Source organism: Oncorhynchus masou, unplaced genomic scaffold, assembly GCF_036934945.1.
Source record: "Oncorhynchus masou masou isolate Uvic2021 unplaced genomic scaffold, UVic_Omas_1.1 unplaced_scaffold_976, whole genome shotgun sequence".
NCBI classification, from domain to species: domain Eukaryota; kingdom Metazoa; phylum Chordata; class Actinopteri; order Salmoniformes; family Salmonidae; genus Oncorhynchus; species Oncorhynchus masou.
In genome coordinates this window covers 176,146-188,346 of record NW_027016271.1, presented here as the reverse complement: position 1 = coordinate 188,346, position 12,201 = coordinate 176,146, and the positions used below count along the sequence as shown (strand labels likewise).

Here is a 12,201-nt window from a genome sequence, read left to right as displayed (position 1 = left end):
TCAGAGGGATCATTAAATCACAGCTGATTCGGTTCAACAGAATCTGTACATTGGGTGAGCATGTGGAAGAGGCCATAACCATCCTTTTTAGAGCCTTGGGGCCACGGGGATATTCCAAACGTTTCCTTAGGGGGATAAAGGCAGAAGTACGGGAATTATTTGGCAGGGAATGGGGATACAATAAAACAGTGGAAACACGTAATCTGATACCACTGGTTACAACATACTCTGGGAGTTTGAGTGGATTTGGCAGGAACCTGAGGTTAAATTTCAGGGAAGCTCAGCAAGCGGTGGAAGGACTGGTAGATTGTAGAGTAATGTCAGCGTATAGAAGAAACAAAAACCTTGGGGACAGTTTGGTCCACTTTGCTTTCCAGACGAAAAATGCACCTAATAAATTGGATAAATATTTGGTGAGACCAAAGTATATTGTTAATGCCTTTTCGGGGTTGGGGTTCCTCGTAAGACAGAGGATCGAATTGTCCACTGTAAACTTGATCTATGGAATTAAGTGTAAATTGTGCCAAAAGATTTACATAGGAGAAACAAAGAATGCACTACAGGTCAGACTGAAACAACACCTATACCAGATAGCTAAGGGTAATAAGACTACGGTTTTGTACCTGCATTTTGGCATACATACAGTGGACGGTTTGAGTATCTTTGGGCTGGAGACAAATGGGAGTTGGTCCAGGGCACAACTACAGGGGATGGAAAGAACTTGGATTGGGCGTCTCAATACGATAGACCCTAAGGGCCTGAATGAAAAATATTGATTTACTTTGGCTTACCTAGCTGATGGAAGGGGTCATCTTCGGTGTAGTGACATGGGCTATCTGGGGTGGGGGAGGGAGGAGGGGAGGTGGTGGGGGCCTGTGGAGAGCCACCCATTATAAATGTTTCTTGTATTATTCATTTATTTTTGACTGGTCCATGGTGGATTTGCCATTGTCTGATAGCACTTATTATTGCTTATCTCTTATTTAATTATTTATTTATGGATCTACTTACTGATCATAACAACGATGGCACTTATTTTCATCATATCCTTGATCTCTTATCCTTGATCTCTGATTGTTTGGATATTTTTAGCACTTATTTTATTTCTTATTTAAGTATTTATTTATGGACCTACTCATGGACCATAAAAACAATGGCACTTATTTTCATTATATCCTTGATTTTTTCAGTGTGGCGTGGTTTTATTTTATTGTTTGGATACTTTTAGCACTTATCTTGAGTTCTGCCTTGTTTGATGGCACTATGGACCTTTTATTATTATTATTTATTTATTTATTTTTTATGTCTGTATTTATTGGTAACCCCTGGTTCACCTTGAGAGCCCCATGCCTAATCTTAAACTTTGGAGAACCTAACCCTAACCTGAATTCTAACCCTAACGCCTAGTTACCCCAATCCCTCACCCTAACCCTGAGAGCCCCATGCCTAATCTTAAATCTTTGGAGAACCTAACCCTAACCTGAATTCTAACCTTAACCCCTAGTTATCCCAATCCCTCACCCTAACTCTGAGACCCTCATGCCTAACCTTAAACCTTTAGACCCTCATATCTGATTTTGATCCAACCGGGACCTGTAATTTGATCCTGACCGTTATGGGAATCCCAATTGGAATTCTGACCTTAACTCTTAGTTTTTAAATTTACAGCTTTATTCCCAACCCTAACCCTATGTCCCCATATCTAATCCGAATCTTTCACTCTCCATATCTAAAAAAAAAAAAATTCTTCAGATTCTTATATTGAATTTTTTTTCCTAGACCACCGTACTGAACCCAGCACTTGGCCTTTATTTTTAGTTCAGAATTTCTGGCTTTTAACTTAAGCCGTGTTTTAATGTCGGACTCTGGTCTTTCTTTTATAACCTTTTTCTCAGTCATTTAAAGTATTCTATACATACGTCTTACCTATTTATCCTAAAGGGGTTGCCTGTGCCAGTGCACACCAGATTCGTCTGTCACTCATTGTACCTAACCCTAACCCTGACCCTAACCCTGACCCTGACCCTGACCCTAACCCTGACCCTGACCCAAACCCCCCTAACCCAAACCCCCCTAACCCTAACCCTAACCCCCCTAACCCTAACCCCCCTAACCCTAACCCTAAGCGGATTAGGATGTACATAGGCACCTGGGAACCCAAAAATAGAAATATGGTCCTAAATGCACTTACCGGTGTTCCACATATCCATGCCCACTCTGTGAGCACCCTACTTCGGCCCTCTATCCATGGGGGCCCTCCCTGAGTGATTTATGGACAGTTTAAAATATGTCGGTGGATGCGGATTAGGATATACACCTGTGCAACTGGTGATTGAAACTAGGCACCTGGGAACCCAAAAATTAAAAGATGGTTCTAAATACATTTAACAGGCATTCTGATATTAGAATCCCTCTTTGGAGCCCCACTACTGGGGAAAATCCACTGGAGGGCGCCAAAGGTACATCTATTTCAGAATCCTCCATATATTGTACATTTGGCTCCCTCCAGTGAATTTTAAAAGGTAGTGGGGCTTCATAGTGGGCAGTAATATTAGGAGTACAGGTAAATTTTTACAACTATGGAGGATTCTAAAATAGTTGTGAAAATTTACTAAGTCCAAACTTTCCAAAAATAACACTATGTTTCATGTGCAACTGGTGATTGAAAATAGGCACCTGGGAACCCTAAATGAAACACATTTTTAATTATTTTAATGCATAATGACACAAATACGAGGGTGAATTTCAAACAAATATGCTTTATTTAATCAGTTAATCATGGATTGATTTGTCCCTCAGTCAGTGTCCGGGTCCGGCAGGCATTTTGGGGCAGATTATGGTACCGGTAGGCCGTGCCTGCGTTTCCAGAGAGTGACACATATGGTCAGCCACAGTTCCCCGGTCTGTAACCGTCCCTTGGGTGGGGTTATATCCTTCCTGTTTGGCCCTGTCCGGGGGTGCCCTCGGATGGGGCCACAGTGTCTCCTGACCCCTCCTGTCTCAGCCTCCAGTATTTATGCTGCAGTAGTTTATGTGTCGGGGGCTGGGGTCAGTTCGTTATATCTGGAGTACCTCTCCTGTCCAATTCGGTGTCCTGTGTGAATCTAAGTGTGCGTTCTCTAATTCAAATCAAATCTAGAAGGATGAGGCAAATCAAATTTATTTATATAGCCCTTCGTACATCAGCTGATATCTCAAAGTGCTGTACAGAAACCCAGCCTAAAACCCCAAACAGCAAGCAATGCAGGTGTAGAAGCACGGTGGCTAGGAAAAACTCCCTACAAAAGCCAAAACCTAGGAAGAAATTCTCTCCTTCTCTCTCTCGGAGGACCTGAGCCCTAGGACCATGCCCCAGGACTACCTGACATGATGACTCCTTGCTGTCCCCAGTCCACCTGGCCGTGCTGCTGCTCCAGTTTCAACTGTTCTGCCTTATTATTATTCAACCATGCTGGTCATTTATGAACATTTGAACATCTTGGCCATGTTCTGTTATAATCTCTACCCGCACAGCCAGAAGAGGACTGGCCACCCCACATAGCCTGGTTCCTCTCTAGGTTTCTTCCTAGGTTTTGGCCTTTCTAGGGAGTTTTCCAAACCACCGTGCTTCTACACCTGCATTGCTTGCTGTTTGGGGTTTTAGGCTGGGAGGGCTGGCTTTCTGTACTGCACTTTGAGATATCAGCTGATGTACGAAGGGCTATATAAATCAATTTGATTTGATTTGAGGTTAAAGTTCAATGTGGCAACACTGCGTCGAATTGTACTGAAGGTCACTTTACTTCCAATGCCAAACTCTGCAAATATTTGCCCCACATACTCACACAGATTACCGTGCGGTTGACCTTAGGATGTGAAGAAGAAGAGTTCTGTGTCTGAGGCCATTCCTCTCAGATGAGGCCTGATCTGGTGGAATCGTTTAAGCCAAGTGTATTCCTCCTGACATAGAACAATTCTGCACTCCCCGAAGATATAGTTTGTTTTGTGGCTCGCTACGCACATCTGATAACCCCCACCTTCCGGGGTTACTTCAGTGAAATCACTCTCACTGAACATGGTGACTGGGGATTGTCGAGTGCCATTAAATATGGCCAACCGGCTGGACATGAGAGCTGCAAACCTACGCCTGTCAGAGCATGTAGCTCGGACCTCCAGCCTACTGAGAACTGAAGGAATGGCTTGATTGCTTAGCTCAACAAAGCGTTTCAACTCCGCAGCGCTGAGCACCTCGTCCCTGCAGCGTTGGCGGAATTTTGCCCTATGCGTTGCCTGGCTCTGCCGTGAGTCCCTGTCCATCTTCGCCAAGCAGAGTAACATCTTTCGAATTCCAACGACCTTAGCTTGCAGACTATTTGGCCGGAACTGAATAAGATAATTCAGGAAACCTCGAACATCGGCTCGATACATTTTTAACGAGGATGGTGCCAAACCACGGTCAGCACATTGACCATACCACTCAGACACACGTCTGTAATTATCCAGAAAACACAGTCCTTCATCGGCCTTCAGTTCTTCATCGGCCTTGCCCTCTGACATAATGCGGAGGAATTCCCGCAAATCACCTTGTTCACCTTTGACTCAGAAACCTCCCTTATGATGAAGACAGGTTGAGCATCATTTACTAGCACTGAGCCCAAGAAACCAGTGGAGGTGTTCTGTGTCAGTACTCTGACAGAGTCAATAAAGTAGGAATTGAAGGCTATTGCTATTTCGACTGCATTCTGTGTTAGATTGTTATTCACCATGATTTCTAGTCTTTTTGCAGTGTTACTATGGTCTTTCCCTGTTAACTTTTTAGATTCTCCCAGATCAATTTAGAATTTCCCTTTGCTTCACCAATTATGTTAATAAAAAGTTTGCCTTGGCCTGTTTGATTTCTTTCATCACCTTATTTATCAACATGGTAACCCTACATCTGTCATGCTCTAATTTGGATCTTGAGGCTATTTTTAGAGCATAATCTCGTTGTTTCATCAATTTCCAGATTTCTCCATTTAGCCAAGGAAGAGTGCTCTTTTGGCCAGGTTTGGATTTGATTTTCTTTAGGAAACCATTTATTGTAGTCTGGATTGTGGATAGAAAAACCTGACTATCAGCTTCCATGTCTGTATAGGACAAGAGATCATTCCAGTTTATTCCCTTAATTGCATTTTCAAAATAGTTTAATTCACTCTTAGGTATTCTTAGTTGATCCGGCTTTCTAACAGTAGAGAGGTTAAACCTACTCTTAGACAGCTTTCAGGCTCTAAGAGTCAGATTATGATCAGATAGCCCAGTAACCATATTGAATGATGTAGTCACTCTCTCTGGTTTATTACTGAACACCAAATCAATCTGTGTTTTAGAGCAACAAGTCACCCTGGTTGGCCCTTTAACTAGCTGTGTAAGGTCAAAGGTATTAGAGTTCCGTTTGAAGGTTTTCCTACAAGACTTGTCTTAATATTGCATGCTATTTATGTATGAGGTCCTTGGTTCAATCCCAAGATTTAGCCATTTCCCCATTGCGCTTTGTGGGATATTGTCTAGGGAGAGTTGCCAGTGAGCATTATATCAGCTTCACATTCCGTTTGTTTTATTGCTTATGTTCTTAGAGTTTTTCTCTTCCTAATAAAAGGGGTGGAAACATACCACGCTGCATCTTGGTCCTTCTGAGGAGACACTGGGTGTCTGGCTAGACTGTAAACTCTCCTTCCAAACTCATAACAAACAATCCAAAATCAAATCTAGTAACGGCTTTCTATTTCACAACAAAGCCTCCTTCACTCATGCCGCCTACTTACCCTAGTAAATCTGACTATCCTACCGATCCTCAACTTCAGCGATGTCATCTGCAAAATAACTTCCAATTATCTACTCAGCAAACTGGATATAAAGCCTGTGTTCTACTCTAGAATATAAAGACTGTTCTACTGTAGAATATATGATTGTGTTCTACTGTACAATATAAAGACTGTTCTGCAGTAGAATATAAAGACTGTGTTCTACTCTGGAATACAAACACTGTGTTGTAAGGGATTTCCTCCTCTTCTTAGAGGATCGGAGGATAAACACTGTGTCCTTCTTTTAATAGAAAATTTACACATGAACAACTGACTACATAAACAATAAACGTGGAATGTTCTACTGTTCCTAGGTCGAAAAACACAGACAAATAAACACAGTGTCCTAGGCTACCTAAGATGATTCTCAATCAGAGACAACTAATGACACCTACTCTGATTAGAACCATATAAAGACTGAAATACCCAAAGCATAGAAAAACAAACATAGACTGCCCACCCCAACTTGACCATACTAAAACAAAGAATAAATCAAATGTGACAGTGTTCTAATGTAGAATATTAAGACTGTTCTACTGTAGAATATAAGACTGTTCCTACTCTAGAATATAAAGACTGTTCTACTGTAGAATATAAAAGACTGTTCTACTGTAGAATATAAAGACTGTTCTACTCTAGAATATAAAGACTGTTCTACTGTAGAATATAAAGACTGTGTTCTACTATAGAATATAAAGACTGTTCTACTGCTAGAATATAAGACTGTTCTACTCTCAGCATTACAATGACACTGTGCTCGTGAATATAAACACTGGGTTTTGAGCTCTAGAATATAAAGACTGTTCTACTGTAGAATATAAGACTGTGTTCTACTATAGAATATAAACACTGTCTCTGCAGTAGACCACTAGAGGGGACCATAAAGAGCATTACAATGACACTGTGCTCGTGCATGGACTCGTGCTGCTAACATGGGGCTTCTCACTATCTCTCATGTTGCCTCAGATCACAAACACCCTCTCCCTGACATACACAGTCTCTCTCCATGCCTCTCTCTCACTCTCTCTCCCTCTCTCTGACTATCTCTCTCCTGACTCTCTCTCACTCTCTCTCCCTGACTCTCTCTCACTCTCTCTCCCTGACTCTCTCTCACTCTCTCTCCCTGACTCTCACACACCCTCTCTCCCTGACTCTCACACACCCTCTCTCTTACACACACTCTCTCTCCCTCGTTTTCACAAACTCCCCCACTTTCTCTCACTCACGTACGCTCCCTCCTTCCCTCCCTCCTGCCCACCCCCTCTCCTCCCTACCTCCCTCCCTCCTTCTCTCCCTCCCTCCCCCTCCTACCCACCCTCTCTCCTACCTCCCTCTCCCTCTCTCCCCACCCTCTCTCTCCATCCCTCCCTCTCCCCACCCCTCTCCTCCCTACCTCCCTGCCCCTCTCTCCCTCCCCTCTCCCACCCCCCTCTTACCCACCCTCCCACCCTCCCTCCCTCCCCCCTCCTACCCACCCTCCCTCCTTCCCTCCCTCCCTCTCTCCTGCCCTCCCTCCCCTCCCTCCTACCCACCCCTCTCCCTCCCTCCCTCCTCCCCCCCCCCTCCTACCCACCCTCTCTCCTCCCTACCTCCGTCCCTCCCTCCCCTCTCTCCCTCTCCTCCCTCCCCCTCTCCTACCCCCCTCTCCCTCCCTCCCTCCCTCCCCACCCTCTCTCCCCACCCTCCCCCCCCCTCCCCACCCTCTCTCCCTCCCTCCCCCTCCTACCCACCCTCTCTCCTCTCCCTCCCTCCCCCTCTCTCCCTCCTTCCCTCCCCCTCCCTCCTCTCCCTCCCTCCCCTCCCCCCCTCCCTCCCCTCCCCCCCTCCCCACCCTCCCTCCCCCTCCCTCCCCACCCTCCTCTCCCCTCCCTCCCCTCTCCTACCCACCCTCTCTCCTCTCTACCTCCCTCCCTCCGTCTCTCTTCTGACAGATATATCGTCATTGTGCGGGCAGGCGGAAGGAGCTGGGTTGAACTTGAGAACGGCTCACGAGAGGAGACGGAGGAAAGGACATGATGCTGCTGCAGTAACCGACATCGTTGTTAAAACATCGCAGCAACCAGCGTAGCAACCAGAGTGTCAAGGTAAGATCAACAGCTCTCTCTTCATTCTGCAGTAACTCATTATGACATTCAATCTCTCCCTCTTTCCCTCTCTTTCAATCTCTCCTCTGTACCTCCATGTTTCCCTCTATTCCCTCCATCTCTCCCTCTTTCTTTTTCTCCATCTCTCCTCTCTCTCTGCCTCTCCATCTCTGCCTCTTTCTCTCTATCTGTCATTCTCTCTCTCTTGGTGTCTGTTTTTCTGTCTGTCGTATTGTGATGAGTCAGGACAATATGACTGAGAAAGGTTGGTAGACATAATCAGTATGTGTGTAATACCAAAATACTGTGTGTGTTAGACTGGTGTGTGTGTGTGTATTAGATGTTAGACTATTTTGTTTATATATAATGTGTATTAGATTTTAGACTATTCTGTTTATATATGTGTACCCGCAAAACACCAGTCTCAACGTCAACAGTAAAGAGGCGACTCCGGGATCTAGGCAGAGTTGCGAAGAAAAATCCATATCTCAGACTGGCCAATAAAAAGAAAAGATTAAGATGGACAAAAAAATCTCTCCTCTCGCTCTGCCACTCCATCTCTCTCTCTTTTTCCCTGAGTCGCCTCTTCACTGTTGACATAGAGACTGGTGTTTTGTGGGTAGTATTTAATGAAGCTGCAAGACATTTCTAAGTGACCCCAAACTTTTGAACAGTAGTGTATACTAATACAATTCGTCAGAGAAATACATTTTTGTTTAACAAATATTACATTTTCTGAAAAAAAAGAGTGGCCAAAATTGGCACCCCTGTTTTCAATACCTCACCTTACGAGGATAACGACACATAGTATTTTTCTAAAATGTTGTATGAGAATGATTCCATGTAGAACCTTCTAAAATGTTGTATGAGAATGATTCCATGTAGAACCCTTTTGAGTTCCATGTAGAACCCTTTACCCAAAATATGTGGTTTTATTTGAAGAGTGCAGTCCATAAGCACAGACAAAGGATCTGTAAAGATTCTGCATGGAGGAACGGTATAAGATCCCTGCCAAATCATAAAACATTGTAGAAAAAGGCTCAGTGCCGTTTTCATATAAAGGTGGGGTATTGAAAGGTATTGACAACAGGGGTGCCAATCATTTTGACCTCTAACTTCTTGAGAGAGAAAAATTAGATTACTTGTTAAACTTGTAAAACAAAATATCTAAATATTTAATAATGATGATAGTTAACCTCCTGCTAACTCCCCACTGTATATCTAAATGTCTATCTCTCCAACAGAATGGAGCTGATGATAGTTAACCTCCTGCTAACTCTAGCCCAGTCTGCAGAGATTGTATATCTAAATGTCTATCTCTCCAACAGAATGGAGCTGATGATAGTTAACCTCCTGCTAACTCTAGCCCAGTCTGCAGAGATTGTATATCTAAATCCAACAGAATCTATCTGCTAACTCAACAGAATGGATATCTGTCTCTCTCCAATGATAGTTAACCTCCTGCTAACTCTAGCAGTCTGCAGTATATCTGTCTATCTCTCCAACAGAATGGAGCTGATGATAGTTAACCTCCTGCTAACTCTAGCCCAGTCTGCAGAGATTGTATATCTAAATGTCTCTCCAACAGAATGGAGCTGATGATAGTTAACCTCCTGCTAACTCTAGCCCAGTCTGCAGAGATTGTATATCTAAATGTCTATCTCTCCAACAGAATGGAGCTGATGATCGTTATCCTCCTGCTAACTCTAGCCCAGTCTGCAGAGATTGTATATCTAAATCTCTCCAACAGAATGGAGCTGATGATAGCTAACCTCCTGCTAACTCTAGCCCAGTCTGCAGAGATTGTATATCTAAATGTCTATCTCTCCAACAGAATGGAGCTGATGATAGTTAACCTCCTGCTAAAGCCCAGTCTGCAGAGATTGTATATCTAAAATCTCTCCAACAGAATGGAGCTGATGAAGTTAACCTCCTGGAAACTCAGCCCAGTCTGCATATGTCCTTCTAAAGTCCTTCCCAGTGGGTAGTAGTGGTGTCAAATCAAAGTTTATTTGTCACGTAGTTAACCTCCTGAATACAACAGGTGTAGTAGATAGTAGACCTTACAGTGAAATGCTTACTCTTACTCTAACCAATAGTGTGAAAAAAAGGTGTGTGTGTGTGTGTGTGTATAAAGAAATAAAACAACAATAAAAAGACATTTGAAAATAACAGTAGCACAGACACCGGTTAGTCAGGCGTTTTGAGGTGGTAGGTATGGTTAAAGTGACTATGCATATATGATAAACAGCAGTGTAAAAAGGGGTTGGTGGGGGTGGTGGGACACAATGCAGATAGTCCAGGTAACCATTTGGTTACCTGTTCAGGAGTCTTATGACTTGAAAAAGGTGTGGGGTAAAAACTGTTGAGAAGCCTTTTTGTCCTAGACTTGGCTCTCCGGTACCAGGCTACCCTCTGAAGTGCTTTGCGGTCAAAGGCCGAGCAATTGCCGTACCAGGCAGTGATGCAACCGGTCAGGATGCTCTCGATGTTGCAGCTGTAGAACCTTTTGAGGATCTCAGGACCCATGCCAAATATTTTTGTCTCCTGAGGGGGTAAAGGCTTTGTCATGCCCTCTTCACGACTGTCTTGGTGTGTTTGGAAAATTCTAGTTTGTTGTTGATGTGGACACCAAGGAACTTGAAGCTGTCAATCTGCTCCACTACAGCCCCATCGATGAGAATGGGGTGTGCTCGGTGCTCCTTTTCCTGTAGTCCACAATCATCTCCTTAGTCTTGGTTACGTTGAGGTTTAGGTTGTTATTCTTGCACCACCCGGCCAGGTCGGAAGGTTGCAAGTTCAAATCCCCGAGCTGACAAGGTACAAATCTGTAGTTCTGCCCCTGAACAGGCAGTTAACCCACTGTTCCTAGGCCGTCATTGAAAATAAGAATTTGTTCTTAACTGACTTGCCTAGTAAAATAAAGGTAAAAAAAAAAAAGTCTCTGACCTCCTCCCTATAGGCTGTCTCGTCGCTGAGGGAGAGGTTGTTGTCCTGCCACCACCCGGCCAGGTCTCTTGTCGTAGGCTGTCTCGTCGTTGTCTCGTCGTTGTCGGTGATCAGGCCTACCACTGTTGTGTCGTCTGCAAACTTAATGATGGTGTTGGAGTCGTGCCTGGCCATGCAGTTGTGGGTGAACAGGGAGTACAGGAAGGGACCCAGCACGCACCCCTGAGGGGCTCCAGTGTTGAGGATCAGCGTGGCAGATGTTTTGCTACCTACGCTCACCACCTGGGGGCGGCCCATCAGGAAGTCCAGGATCCAGTTGCAGAGGGAGGTGTTTAGTCCCAGGTTCCTTAGCTTAGTGATGAGCTTTGAGGGTACTATGGTGCTGAACGCTGAGCTGTAGTCAATGAATAGCATTCTCACATAGGTGTTCCTTTTGTTCTGCTGGAAAAGGGCAGTGTGGAGTGCAATAGAGATTGCATTATCTGTGAATCTGTTTGGACGGTATGCAAATTGGAGTCTGTCTAGGGTTTCTGGGATAATGGTGTTGATGTGAGCCATTACCAGCCTTTCAAAGCACTTTAAATATGCACAGACAGCCCCTCCCTCGTCTTACCGGAGTGTGCTGTTCTATCCTGCCGGTGCAGCGTATATCCCGCTAGCTGAATATCCATTCAGCCACGATTACGTTTTTCAGCCACGGCAGTTTGAGGTCCCGTTGGTAGAATATTCGTAATCGTACCTCGTCTAGATTATTGTCCAAAGATTGCGTGTTGGCGAGTAATATTGACCGTAACGGCAGCTTTCCTACTCGCCTTCTGCGGGTCCTGATGAGGAATCCGGGTCTTCGTCCTCTGTACCTGCGTCGCTCCCTCTTGCGAATAATTGGGATGTCGGCCCTGCCGGGTGTTTGGAGAATATCATGTGAGTCTTGCTTGTTGTTGAAAAAATCTTTGTCTAATCCGAGGTGAGTGATCACTGTCCTGATATCCAGAAGCTCTTTGTCTAATCCGAGGTGAGTGATCGCTGTCCTGATATCCAGAAGCTCTTTGTCTAATCCGAGGTGAGTGATCGCTGTCCTGATATCCAGAAGCTCTTTGTCTAATCCGAGGTGAGTGATCGCTGCCCTGATATATCCAGAAGCTCTTTGTCTAATCCGAGGTGAGTAATCACTGTCCTGATATCCAGAAGCTCTTTGTCTACTCCGAGGTGAGTGATCGCTGTCCTGAAATCCAGAAGCTCTTTGTCTAATCCGAAGTGATCGCTGCCCTGATATACAAAAGAAGCTCTTTGTCTACATTGCACAATTAGTTGAGTGATCGCTGTCCTGATATCCAGAAGCTCTTTGTCTA

At 44.5% G+C, this 12,201-nt stretch overlaps 1 pseudogene; it reads right to left on the bottom strand.

Annotated features, from left to right (window-relative positions):
- LOC135538518 (glycine receptor subunit beta-like) overlaps window positions 1–4,536 on the bottom strand; it is a 51,590-nt pseudogene extending 47,054 nt beyond the window's left edge.
- Between the last annotated feature and the right edge of the window lie 7,665 nt (window positions 4,537–12,201).